Genomic DNA, 13,080 nt, shown 5'->3' with positions numbered 1-13,080 from the left:
TCACCTACTCTTTCCAACACAGCTTCATTTATTATTCTGTCTGTCCATTTCACACGCTCCATTGTTCTCCTTATCCGTATTTTAAATGCTTCTAGTCTCGTCTTTTCACTTCATCGTAATGTCCATGTTTATGCCTCACACAATGCCATACTCCACACAAAGCACTTTACTAGTCTCTTCCTCAGTTCTTTTTCCAGAGGTCGGCAGAACATGCTCATTTTTGTATTAAAAGCTTCTTTTGCCATTATTATTCTCCTCCTGACTTCCTGACAACAGCACATATTACTGCTTATACTACACCCAATTTATATAATTATATACACAGTCTAACTTGTAAGTTATATAAATGTTATTACTTTCATAGAAAACAATGTGTTTTTCACTCCAAAGGCAAAGTTATCACTGGCCCTAGGACTTTCATTCCACTACCACCACCGCCATCATCACTACCACTTCCATCATCTCCACTTACTCAAATTATTTCGTCCATAGTAGACTTGCACTGTTACAAAGGCAGGTGGCAAGTTTGGAGTTACTCGCTCCCTCAACCATTTCTCTAAGCTGGTGGAATTCATTTCGTGGTGGTAGTCACCAGTAGTTGAGCTACCTTTATAATTGAGGAGACCACCATCAAGAAATCCAGTTTCAAAACCTATATCTACTATTTTAAGCCTTTTGGACTTGTTTCCAACATCTTTTCTTTTCTGCCACAATTTTTTGGAAATTCAAATCGGTGTCTATCGAAGACTCATAGAGACAATTTGTCTTTGCTCTGCTCTAAAGCATTTAACTTTTGTGATATTCTTGCAATTCCAATCAATAATGTTCGGTCATTCTCGAATGAGTCTTTGATCCTGTAACATCTTCCGCAGAGATCTCATGCTTTTTAGCATAGTATTAAAAACATTACAACATTTTGCTATCTCTCTTCCCTCTAAACGTAAACTGTGACGTTGCACAGAGACAGAGATTTAAAAAGGATCTTTACAGACTATAGAGTGGTAATGTTTTTCAAAGAATGATATACCACAGTCTAGTATAGACAGTCACGAAGCTTGGAATGATTTTTTGCATTTATCGTAACAGTTGCTAGCCGCTTGGAACACTGTGATTGCTAGAAACAATAGACTGTGCAACTGCAATCGTGATCTAATACAGGGCGTAAGGCAGACCATGTGACTCGCTTAACCCGATCACAAAGTGCAGCATTTCAACCATATAAATTAGCTGGAATGCATAAAGAGTAACATATATTTCTCTAAAATGTAGTGTAATTGCATTAATAATATTTAAAACAATGATTATGAGGCACTTCAGACATAATTCACTTGCGAGTTAAGGTGTAATATTATTTTTGGTGTGAAAATTACGTTGTTTGTATGTGTAATACCTGCCTTTATTTCGATTGAATATTGCGAAATTCTTGTACATTCATTTATGCACAATTCAATGATTTTCAGTTGTACCGCACGGATATTTAGATATGTTGAAATTATAGGTTACGTTTACTGTATCAGTTGCCCCTTTCTATCTAATTTTGTCTCCAATGCCCTGCCATTACATATGTTATGTCATATGGAAATTATAGGTTATGTTTACTATATTTAACTTATATTCTTTTTTATTAAACCTCAAAATAGCATCCATTCTACACTTAAAATGTTGATGAGAACAGATTATGTTGACATGTAAAATTGTCTTCACATTAAAATAACACAATGATTCAACTATTGTGAAAAGTTGTGTAAACTGTGAAATGTTCGTTATCGGCTGTAATAACCGTCATTCACTAAAATACAATAATCTGAATAATAATATGGGACAAGGAGACGTTTGTAGTACTATAAATTGTAAGAAAAGGACGTCTGTGACGAGGCGATAGTAGCGAACCTGGTGGTTAGCAACTATCTATGGATGCATATTTATTACGTATTGAGCTTCGTGACTGTAAATACTAGACTGTGGATATACCCTACTGAATGTTATCTCAGCTCGGTATATCGCACTCATAGGTCGAGAGGTTACGTTCCCATTGTCCCACTACTCCGCTCTCAGAAATAGCTACTAAACGCGGCCCTACAATACAACTTTTCATAGCTCAAAAAATCCGTAATTGTTGGCACTTTCTTTTTGGCATAAAAGGCTTTTAATTAAAAGATTTACATGACTAATTATATGAAGATATGTAATTAAGAAATTAGTACAAATGTCTCAACACGTGACCATGGAATACCTATTTACGGAAATGCATGACGGCAGACAGTAGAACCGTACACGATCAAACGCTACCACTGAAATGTGCCAAATAAAGTGAACCCACGATGCCGTTAAAGTAAATAATTATGAATTGTTTACTTTAGCGATACCGTACCTGTCTCTCGTTTATGAAAGTGAACAAGTAGTCAACGACATAATAAATTACGGGATATGTGGACGTTGTGAATTGTCGGTCGGTGGAAGTAAATAGAAACAGTCTTTATTTTTAATTGTGGCAAATAGTATATACAGCCAAAGAGCAAGCCAAGAAAGTGTGGTTGGAAGGTTTCACGGCAAACATAACCTAACCCAACTTAACTTCCCGAGAGTGAGAAATACTAGTCTAAAGCATTGCAGGATGAAAATCACACAGAATGAAATAGAAAAACAGTGGATACTAACGATAAAGTTAAAGGAATTCCCATTATTTCTTATTAGACGTTAGATTTAGGTTTGGCTAACATTACCTGAATCTTATCTTTATTCGTCTCTGCACGTACACATTCAAGTTACAATTGTGAAGAATGAAAACAGATTGAAGGCATTCACTTCAACTACATAAAAAATCATGCTACTATTCCGTTCCACCACTAGCCACGTAGTTATTTAGGTACGTATACCACAATTTATTCACCAAAGACAAATTGAAACCCGGGCGCTGATTGCCCATTTACAGACTTCTCTTCAAACTACACAATACCAATCGGTAGCCATGAATACAAACCAGCAGCGTTTCCAACCTTCAAACACAAAATTATGGAATTAATTACGAGGAATGCGCACAAATGTGTATATTGTATAGTTACTGCACGGTTATTATTTGCTGTAGTCTTTCAGAGACCTTCCTGTTGGGACAGATAGTGAAATGGTAGCAAGGTTACCATATGCCCTCTTTTCCCAGGACAAGTCCTCATTTTTAAGTAAAAAATGTGTCCGGGCGGATTTTATGAAAAAGAGCGATATATCCTCTGCGTTCACTGAAAGAAAATAAAAACTACTTTTAAATGCAATCTCGTCGCCCTTGGTAGCGTTGTTGGTATAGCGCTGGCCTTCTATGCTTGAGGTTGCGGGTTCGATCTCGGCTGAGGTTGATGGCATTTAAGTGTGTTTAAATGCGACAGGCTCATGTCAGTAGATTTACTGGCATGTAAAATAAATCCTGCGGGACAAAATTCCAGCACACCGGCGATGCTGATATAACCTCTGCAGTTATTAGTGTCGTTAAATAAACCATAATTTGATTTTAAATGCAATCTCGCTGTGTTGCGTACGGAATATTAAGTATTCTGCGCTTTTGTTGGCAAATACAGTTCAAACAGTTACAAAACGTTATCAAAAACGGTTTCACATTTCAAAAAAAGCTAAAGCATAGTTTCCCTCGTTCGTCTGAATTTAGCGCGCATAATTTATATAGGTTGCACCACACTAGCCTCGTCTACTCTATTAAACATTTAACAACATGTTAAATATAACATGTTGAATTTTACATGTATATGGACATTTAAAGTATCATTTGACTTAACTTATTGACGGAGTATGTTGAAGCCCAGATCACATATATAACAGATAAGTTATCCCTATGTTAAAATCGGTAGCATTTTGAAAAGAACAACCGCCAGGATCGCCACCCTTCCGCAGTAAACGAACACGAGATGGCAGTACAGTTGCTAATGGAATTCAAACGGGAATTATGACTGACTCCTTATATAACAACTAGATGGCAGCACAGTAAACCTGACAAAAGTAGTTATCGTCCAGCAGCAAAGAGTTTGTTATATATTACAAACTCTTTGTCCAGCAGCAATGGAAAATCAACGAGTTAGAAAGAGAGAGATCTTTCTAACTCGTTGTGGAAAACATGTCAAGTCAATTCACTTACTCGTGCTGTGTCGGTATAGTTCGGCAAAGTTCGTACAGTTTCCATAGCAACAACCTAGAATAGGAGTCAACGAGCACAGAATGCATTCTGTGCTCGTTGATAGGAGTACTTACAACTTGCAATGAGAGACATCTACAGAGGGGTGTAAGCAAAATTTTCTTGTTCCTTCAATAGCTACTCAATAGATGGCAAACAAATCAACAAATCGATCTGCGAGTCGAATTCTGCGTTTATATGTTTTGCTTATGTTTTATCATTCCTATTTCAACATGGTTTGGTTAATATCACTCAGAAGTTTTGTGCTACACGCGTTTTCTTCTTTTGAGGTAAGATGATATTTATGTACTTATTTTGCAAATGGAAATGTATTATCTGAGATTATAAATGAAACATAATGAGAATTATTGTGTTGTTTTTATATATTTATGTATTATTGGTGTCTTTTGTTAACGTGTGGTACACTTGTTCATCTATTCTGCTCGGGGAAGGAGGTGATATTTATTTACTTATTATTTTATAAATGGAGATTTATTTGCTGAAATCGCTATACTGGAGAATTAGCACGGTCGCTTTGAACCGTGCCGTTACGTTTACCACCAAATTTAAGTAAATACACAATGTCACCAACATAAGAACATGACGTTGGTGTGTGGCGTAGTTGGCGGGAGGAATTTTTTCTTTCTCTGTCTACCTCCTTCGTTCTGAACATTATTGAGAGATAGCACCACTGTTAGCGACAATGTGTATTTGCGTAAATATTGCGAGTAAATTATGACGAGTGCCTTAGATGAGAGGCTCGGGACAGAAACAGTTTTGCTGTAGCGCATGCGCGGACCTCTCATGCAGTGGGAGCGTGATCCTTACTTGAATTTATTTTTGCGTGTACTTGCAGATTAAATGATTGAGATCCCTTCTTGCTCCGGTTACAGGCCTTGCATTTACGAAGGTTATGTTAGGTTAGCTTAGCTTAGGTTAGGTTAGCTTAGGTTAGCTTAGCTTAGGTTAGATTAGCTTTGGTTAGGTTAGTTTTGGTTAGGTTAGCTTAGCTTTGGTTAGGTTAGCTTGATTTCATTCGTCTATGTAGTAGTTAAAATTATATAATATGACAGTTTTTGATTCGTAATATTGTTAAAAAAATAATAGGCCTATAATGAAAGCGGTGAATAATTTCATGGTCCCTAAATTTTTTTTTTGTAAAAGGCTAGGTATTTTTCTATAGACCAGAAATAAAATAGCAACGCCGTCATAATTATGTACTTTACGCTTTGGCGAACATTAACCGGAAATTTACTTTCCGTCATTTCAATGGTATTCCGTGAAACACACCTTTTTTCCTGTTAATTTCCTTGTGATAACCTAGTTTATGATCTTATTACATCTTCATTTTCTTTCAATACATTCAAAAAACCGCCGTTGTACTACGTAAAACCTTGAACTTGACTAATGGAGTGAATTACTTAAGAATAGTCGCGAATTTGACTACCACCATTTCGATTATATTTTGTTTGATACGGCTCGGTACGGCCCGGTGACTAGTGGCCAGCGAGTAGAGTCGACTATCGATATTGTTCTGCCGTGCGTATTATCCAGTTGTTCCGCTGAAATTATAAATACCTGAATAATTATTGTGATGTAGTTTTAACACATTGTGATTGAAGTTCTTGTGAAGTGACATGATTGTTACGTTTCAAGCAAACAATACAAGAATTAAATACATAATATGTATTTATTATTTAATTACTTACTAGGGATGTAAGAAAAATCACTTTAGTGTTGTCTATCATTCCAGCATGTCACAGAAAACCACACCAGCCAGTGTAAAAACTTGCTCTGTGCTTGGTTGTCTGGGGTCAAATAGAAGGGATCCGAACGTATCATTTTTCCGCTTCCCGAAAAATGTTGAGAGGTAAGTTTGTGATCTGTGAGTAATATTGTTTACTTAATATATATTTCTGTAAATTACTCATGTATTTGTACCTACAGAGAGTAATATTGCAATGTTTTTAGGTGAGTTTTTTTTATATGCAAAAACCTAACCTAACATTTAAACACATGCTTAGCTGTGCAATATTGCAATAGTCAAAACATGTTTTATGATAATAACAATATCAATAGTAGTTGCCCAGAACAGCTACACCAAATAAAGTGCAATCTCCTATTGCTTCACAGGTTTGTGTGAGGTTTATAATTATATTTTATATTTATTTATATAATGTAAAACACGTGGTTTTAGTTTGCAGCCACAAATACTTTCAGCATAAAAATCGTTTAATGCCTACCTGTACGGTATATTCTAATGCAGTGTTGTAGCCCCTCTCCCCACTTCTTACAAATATAACACTAGAGAGTTTAAGGACGCAATACTAGAGAAATGGACAATTTCCCTAGTAAAATAATTAAGTGTGGCCTCTCGCATGTTATGTTGCTAATAAATTAGTAACAGTGTAACAAATACGGGGTGGGAGCTCCAACAATACATAAGTATAAAGAGATATCATAGAATTTTTATCATAGTGGAAACTAAAATCACATATATAAATAACACAGAATCCAGTGAAACAAGAGGAAACTGTGTCTCCCTTGGTGTAACTTTTCAGGAAAAATACTATATTTAATATAAAAAGTTTCACTCTCGCTAGACAACCCTACTTGAAATGAAAGTATCCGAGAATGTGCAACAGTCATTTTGCATTTGCATATTCAAACTTGGATACTCCCGTTTCACAAATTGTTGTTGAAAACAAAGCCGGCATTGTGTGTGTAAAATTTCTAAGCAGTGTGTTACTTCCATTGGCGTATACTGGTTTAAGGGTCTGGGCTACCACTGACCCTATTATTACACAAAATATATTTTAAAATCCCTATAATAAAATTCCTTACCTATTTATATGTGAATTCCAGACGTCTTGATTGGGACGAAAATACGTTGATGACTTCGTCATTGAAATTACAGTTGGGCCGCTTGCGAAGTTTCTGTAGAAATGACTTTTCAATGGACATCAGTGCCAAGCCGGATAAACATTCTTGTGTATGAGTTGATCTACAGTAGGATTTTATTCTCTTCAACGCAGAAAATGTTCTTTCTACCGATGCTGACGTAGCTGGTATTGTCACAATTAATGTTGCCAATTTAAGGACTTCAGGAATAACTTGGTTCAGCTGGTTTTCATATATGGCAGATAATATTTCATGGATAGGTTTGTTCGAAAAATCAAAGACGTCTGCTGAATATATTACACTTAATTCATTTTTCAAACGTACTTGATCAAAGTGACTGTTATAGGACTGAAATAATTCGTTTAGTGCCTCATTCGGGAAGTTTCCTCTATAAGCAGAAAATTTTTGAGAATCTAGAAGATGTGTGAACTGAAGCTTTCCATAATCAGAAAATCTGTCAGTAATTTCCATGTGCATACGATCTAGTATGCTGTAGTACAGCTGCCTGTATTTCAATTCATCATCTCCTTTTCTTCGCTTTAATGGTGGTTCCATTGTATTGGCTGAAGAATTTTCATTTTCCATATTACTCCATATGGATGGAAACCCACTACGTCTGAACTCGGATATAGTATTTTTTAACTTTGATACCTCTTGCAAGCAGTATGCTATGTCTAGACCTTTTGTCTGAAGAATATTGTAGAGCACATCTGTATGTGCGAACACTCTAGCATAGACTTCAAGAAGAAATATATTCTGAAACTGTGTGAAAAAATACAAATATCCTTGAGCCTGCACAATTACATCATCAACCCAGTTTTCTTCAGAGTCATTACAAATGATATTTTCAAAGAAAGCAGTCAGTTGTTCTCTGTATTTCTTTACTGTATTTACAAGCCGAGATGTAAAATTCCATGTAGTTGGTGCTACTTTTGGGAGTTTCTTTTTCATAAATTCCTTGAGTTTTTCTGATCTTTTAGGAGATGATGAGAAAAATGCAGCTAAACCCGACAGTGTTTTGAAAAAAATGCGGCATTCTGGAATGGTTGAAGTAGTTTGTTGCAAAACTAAATTGAGTACATGGCTGTAACAATGGACAAATAGTGCTTGAGGATACTTTTCTTGAACTTTAGTTTTTAAGCCATTAATATTTCCCGCCATAACTGAAGCACCATCATATGTCTGTGCAATTAACTTATTGCCGACATTGTATTCTGCTATAACACCTTCCACATGCTGAAACAAAGCAGCAGCAGTTTTGCCCGAACTGACATTTGTGAATCCCATAAACCGTTCTTGAACATTGGCAGTACTGTCGACGTATCTTAAAACAGTGGACAGTTGACTCTGATTAGAGCAGTCACTTGTTTCATCAACAAAATGGCCACAAAAGGTGCTTCTTCTATTTCAGATTTTATGTTCTTTATCATAACCCCACATATAGCAAATATTAAGTCATTCTGAATTGCGGGAGAAGTACCACGGAATACTGTTGAACTCTCAAGATGATTGGCCAGTAAATGGTCAAATTCACTTAAGGAACTTAAATATTCAATATAATTTTCTCTATTGTCTGATTCCACACTCTCATTATGACCCCGAAAATCCAATTCTTGTTTTCCTAGAAATCAGACTGCGTTAATAAGACGCAGTAAAATCTCCCGATTTTTTTTCACAAGAGCATTGTGTTGGTTGATGTGTAGAGCTTTTTGCTTATCTAGCTGTAAATCAATTCTTGTCTTCCCAAAGTTTGCAAAGTTCATGCTACTATAAATATGAGCTTTTGATTTGTCGTGTTTTAGGACTGCCGTTCGAAGGGATTTCATATTAGAAAACCCCTCTTTTGACCACACATTAGTTTCGCGGCTAAATAACAAACATGGCCAGCAAAATAGTTTAGACAGTTTAGAACTACCACACAACCAATTCCACTTACCATATGATGTTGAAGTGAAATGGCGTGTGTACTCACGCTGTTTTTCTTTTACGTCCATGGACAAATTTAACTCAGGAGTTGGTCTTTCCATTTTCACAATTTCAACTTTCTCGTTGTATGTACGACGGTTAAAAGGCACTTTTAATAAACCTTCTATTACACAGTCATTTTCAACACAAACCTCTCCAGAAACTTGTTCTGCCATATTTTTCACAATATCACTTAATTGGGAAATTAAAAACTTAATAATTCACAATTAATATAACTCTTAGACACTTGAACAAATCACAAATTTAAAATACTGCACTGCAAGAACACAATCACATTCAATTGCTAGCGTACTAAGCGTAATGTTGCTTCGTGCCTGCGTAGAAACCGATCGCGAGAGCGGCAACTCACCCGGCCTTACACTGCACGATGGAAACAGAGGGGAGAGGGGGATGGGTAGTTGTGCGACAGGACATCTTAGCGGAACGGTCACAGGCTACCCCTTGTAGCAGCGGTTTCTCCAGCGATGCTGCCTTGACAACTTGTTTCTTTTCGAAAGCAGAGAGTGCATATAAATCTAACAATTACTTTAATTTTAATTACTGTGGTAAAACTAATACGGTAATACAAAATTATTACATTATGTTATATTATAAACTTTTTCTTTTGTAATTTCCTTGGCTACCGCCGGTAGCCCCGGTAGTCCGCAAAATACACCCCTGGTTACTTCGTACTTTGCCTAGGACTTTCAAGCATTGTCAAAAATGCCTAGAAATTCTACAAAGTAATTACCTAATTGCATACTTTGCTAGTAACATAATCATAGACCTAGAAAGAAAGTCGATCTGTATGATACATGAATTTAGAGTTTCGAACAGTATCATAAAATTCGTAGTTCTTAAATGCCCCAGAATATATGTAGACCCAAGGTTGTGCGATACTAGAGTAGGCCAATTCTATTTACTGGTAATTCTAATTAATATTTCTATATTTTACAGGGCTGTACATTGAGCAGAAAGTATAGGTGTATGGATCTGCCGGTTGTTCAAAATTGATGCCTCAATGCCTGTGACATTTCAACATTTCACTGGGTTGCAGCTGTTCCTGGCCACTCGGAATGAGGCGAATCACACAGTTCTCACGGCCATCTATATAGAGACGTTGCTACGGTCCATACAGTCTTCCCTGTACATGCCACACATGTCCCTGTGAATTTCACTCAGGTTATGTCCTTTAGCCCACAAAAATCCCACAACACTTCACAGCTCTTCACAAGTTGACGACAGTAACATTTGCGCCATCTTTGTTGCGTAGTTCATGCTTCTCTTGCTAGAGCTGCACATGCAAAACAAATTGTGTCTGTAGCGAAAACTTCAAACAATATCTCGGTGAAATGTCAACATCCCAGCTGCAATACCAATGCAGAAAAAAATTATTGTGCGTTACTTTCCGCTCTACCTCGTATATATAATTGTAAGAAAACAGCAATTCATACATAGGCTAGATAAATCAATTTTCTAGCAATTTAATCCCTAATTGATCTGTGTAATCGACAATGTATTTCTGATATTAATAGAAGTATGTAAACGTAAAAGAATCACTACAGAGACAGAGTGTGCAGATGCTGTGATCCACATTTTAAGTATGTTCTATTCAAAAATGGCCCTATTAGTGCATGAATAAAGTGGCTTTTAAAAGCCAGACGAATGCATAATAATAGTAATAATGATCACTGAGTTGTTCCTTAATATTTTGATAATTTAGTAATAATACCTGTACAATATATTTTGTGTTCTTTGTGCTTCTTCCACATTCTTTTATATTATTTTACAAATAAATATTTCTGTAACAGTATTGTGTCTATTGTTTCATTTGTAACTACGCTTGCTCAGCTCGATACATATTGTGCTGTAGAGGAGGAGGCGACTGTGTGAAATATGAGGGTAGTATGGATCTTTGGAGGGAGATGAGAGAAATTTTGGTTAAATTTCGAGAAAAATACAATTTGCAGAATTAAAATTGTCCGTGACTTTTCATTTTTATGTGGGGCAAAGTTTATAATCAACATCTTCCTTAAAATTCATCGTTTTAGTTTAGTTTCACAATTACAAACAGATTTCTGTGATGGTAGTCATTCTCGCATTTCACTTTTACTCCATTGCCTGATTCAAATAATACAGGCTTCAACAGATTTCATGCTAAAATGTTGACATTTTTACAGCATATTCTGCCAAGTATGGTTAACAACACTGCTGAGACTTTTTTGGGTAAAGTTAATATTTTCAAAATTAATAAGTGAAATATATAGTCAGACACAAAAATTGAATTAAAGATTTTTAACTCTGCATTCTGGTCACCCATATATTCGAAATTCAAATTATGGTTCTGCTGTTAAATTATATGCATGTCAATTTTTTGTCAGACCAGTAACTTCTATTTTTTGGGAATAGATATGTTTTAAAATAGGTGAAAATAAAATAATGAACCATAAATTTTCCAACTTGTACTGATGGAACTTAGGAACATTAATACTAATAACAAGAGGTTCCTGTATACAGAATTTAAGTCGCTAGCTTAAAAAATGTAGAAGAAGGAAATTTAAATCCCTAAAGGTTCCTTTCCATTCCTTCCCAAACTGAAATACAAAGCTGAGAACTAATGATTATTGTTACAGGCGGGTGAGCTGGGAAAGGAGGATAAAGTTATAATCAAAATGCAATATAAATAGTGCTGTACATTGTTGTGATTTTTTTTTTCCAAATTGAAATCTGCCTTTTACAAGGTATATACGCAATATTGCATATCATACAAAATGAAAAACAATAAAATTTGCATTCAAACATTTTCACCGAAAGTGAAGTGTTTTAAAAGAAATAATTCATTCCGTACCTACTAGTAAATAGAATGGGCTGGTATAGTAGTAAATGTAGTTAGCGATAGAGCAGTAGAGGTGGGTGGTAAAAATGCTGTTACCGATCTTGTTTACACAAGACTAAAGATGGCTCTACGGTCGTCCTGGCAGCCTATGTTGGCATCGTTTTAGCACAGTCTACTATATACAGTCGCGAAGGTTGTGTTTTTTTGCAAATCTCGTGATAAAGCGCTCCAAGCGGTTAGCAACTAAAAACAATAGACTGTCCATGGTCGACTTTGGACTGTGTCATATTTCTATCGAGTGCTAGCTCGTTGCGTATTTCACATTGATGCTTGTGAAATTTTCGTTATTGGTTATAATGAAAATGTTAATGGCTAAAATATAATAATTGGAATAGTAATATGGGACAAGGAGGAGACGTTTGTAGTGCTATAAATTGTAGCAACAGTAAGAGAAAGAGGCCAGAGTTATCCTTTTTCCGATTTCCGAAAGATTCAGAAAGGTTCCTGGGTTTCCACAAGAATGCTGTGCAGAAACAAAACTGTTAATTTGAAGTTCTTTGTGACTGTTAGAATACATTATATCCTTAAATTTCACAATGAAATGTTTCAGTCTAACCGAAAGGACATTAGATACCGGTCAAAGTTCTGTCACTTAAGCTGCTAAATTTCCAGAGAAATAAAGGTTAGGTCTACTTTTTTTTTTTTTTTTTCAGAAGATATATTTTTAGTTGTAGCTATTAATTTTGTTATTATTTTTACTAAAGACGTAGAAAAATTAAGTTTGTTTTAATGAACTTTACTGATCACGTTTTATTTTCAATTCTGGTGGGATTATTATTGCTTAGGCCTATTTTTTTCTTCAAAGGATATGTTTTTAATTATTAATTCATATTTCCATTATTATTGTTGTAAAGAGAAATGCAAATTAATATTTATTGGTTTCAATTCATAGTTAATTATCGCTATAATCTTGAATGAGTGAAGCTATTATAGTAAATTTCAGTTCGTTTTGCACAAACAAAAATTATATTAACTTATTTCTTGCAGGTATCTTCGAGTTTATGGTGGAATTTAATATACTTCATTAAAATAATAAATTAACTTTATGTATTTAATATTTCAATAATGGAAGGAAGGTGTTAATTTTTCCAAAAGAACACAACGAAAGTGTAACATATTTTGTCGGCTGCTAGGAGAGAGATCTGCG

The 13,080-nt window shown here is 35.4% G+C and overlaps 1 protein-coding gene and 1 long non-coding RNA gene across 6 annotated transcripts in view; one reads left to right on the top strand and one right to left on the bottom strand.

Moving 5' to 3' along the window:
• LOC138707923 (regulator of nonsense transcripts 2-like) overlaps positions 1-3,127 on the bottom strand; it is a 199,197-nt gene extending 196,070 nt beyond the window's left edge. For 4 of the 5 annotated variants that reach the window (XM_069837982.1, XM_069837978.1, XM_069837979.1 and 1 more), the window contains exon 1: positions 2,724-2,972. The gene's annotated coding sequence lies outside the window, so the exon portion shown is untranslated. The other variant, XM_069837983.1, reaches the window with a different exon arrangement.
• A 1,256-nt stretch (positions 3,128-4,383) lies between these two features.
• LOC138707922 (uncharacterized) lies at positions 4,384-11,288 on the top strand. Its single transcript, XR_011334446.1, has 3 exons — positions 4,384-4,461; positions 5,925-6,041; positions 9,995-11,288. It is a non-coding gene; the product is annotated as an uncharacterized lncRNA (long non-coding RNA).
• Positions 11,289-13,080: the final 1,792 nt, after the last annotated feature.

Source organism: Periplaneta americana, chromosome 10, assembly GCF_040183065.1.
Source record: "Periplaneta americana isolate PAMFEO1 chromosome 10, P.americana_PAMFEO1_priV1, whole genome shotgun sequence".
NCBI lineage: Eukaryota > Metazoa > Arthropoda > Insecta > Blattodea > Blattidae > Periplaneta > Periplaneta americana.
The sequence above is the reverse complement of the archived record's forward strand: the minus strand, read 5'-3'. Positions and strand labels throughout refer to the sequence as shown.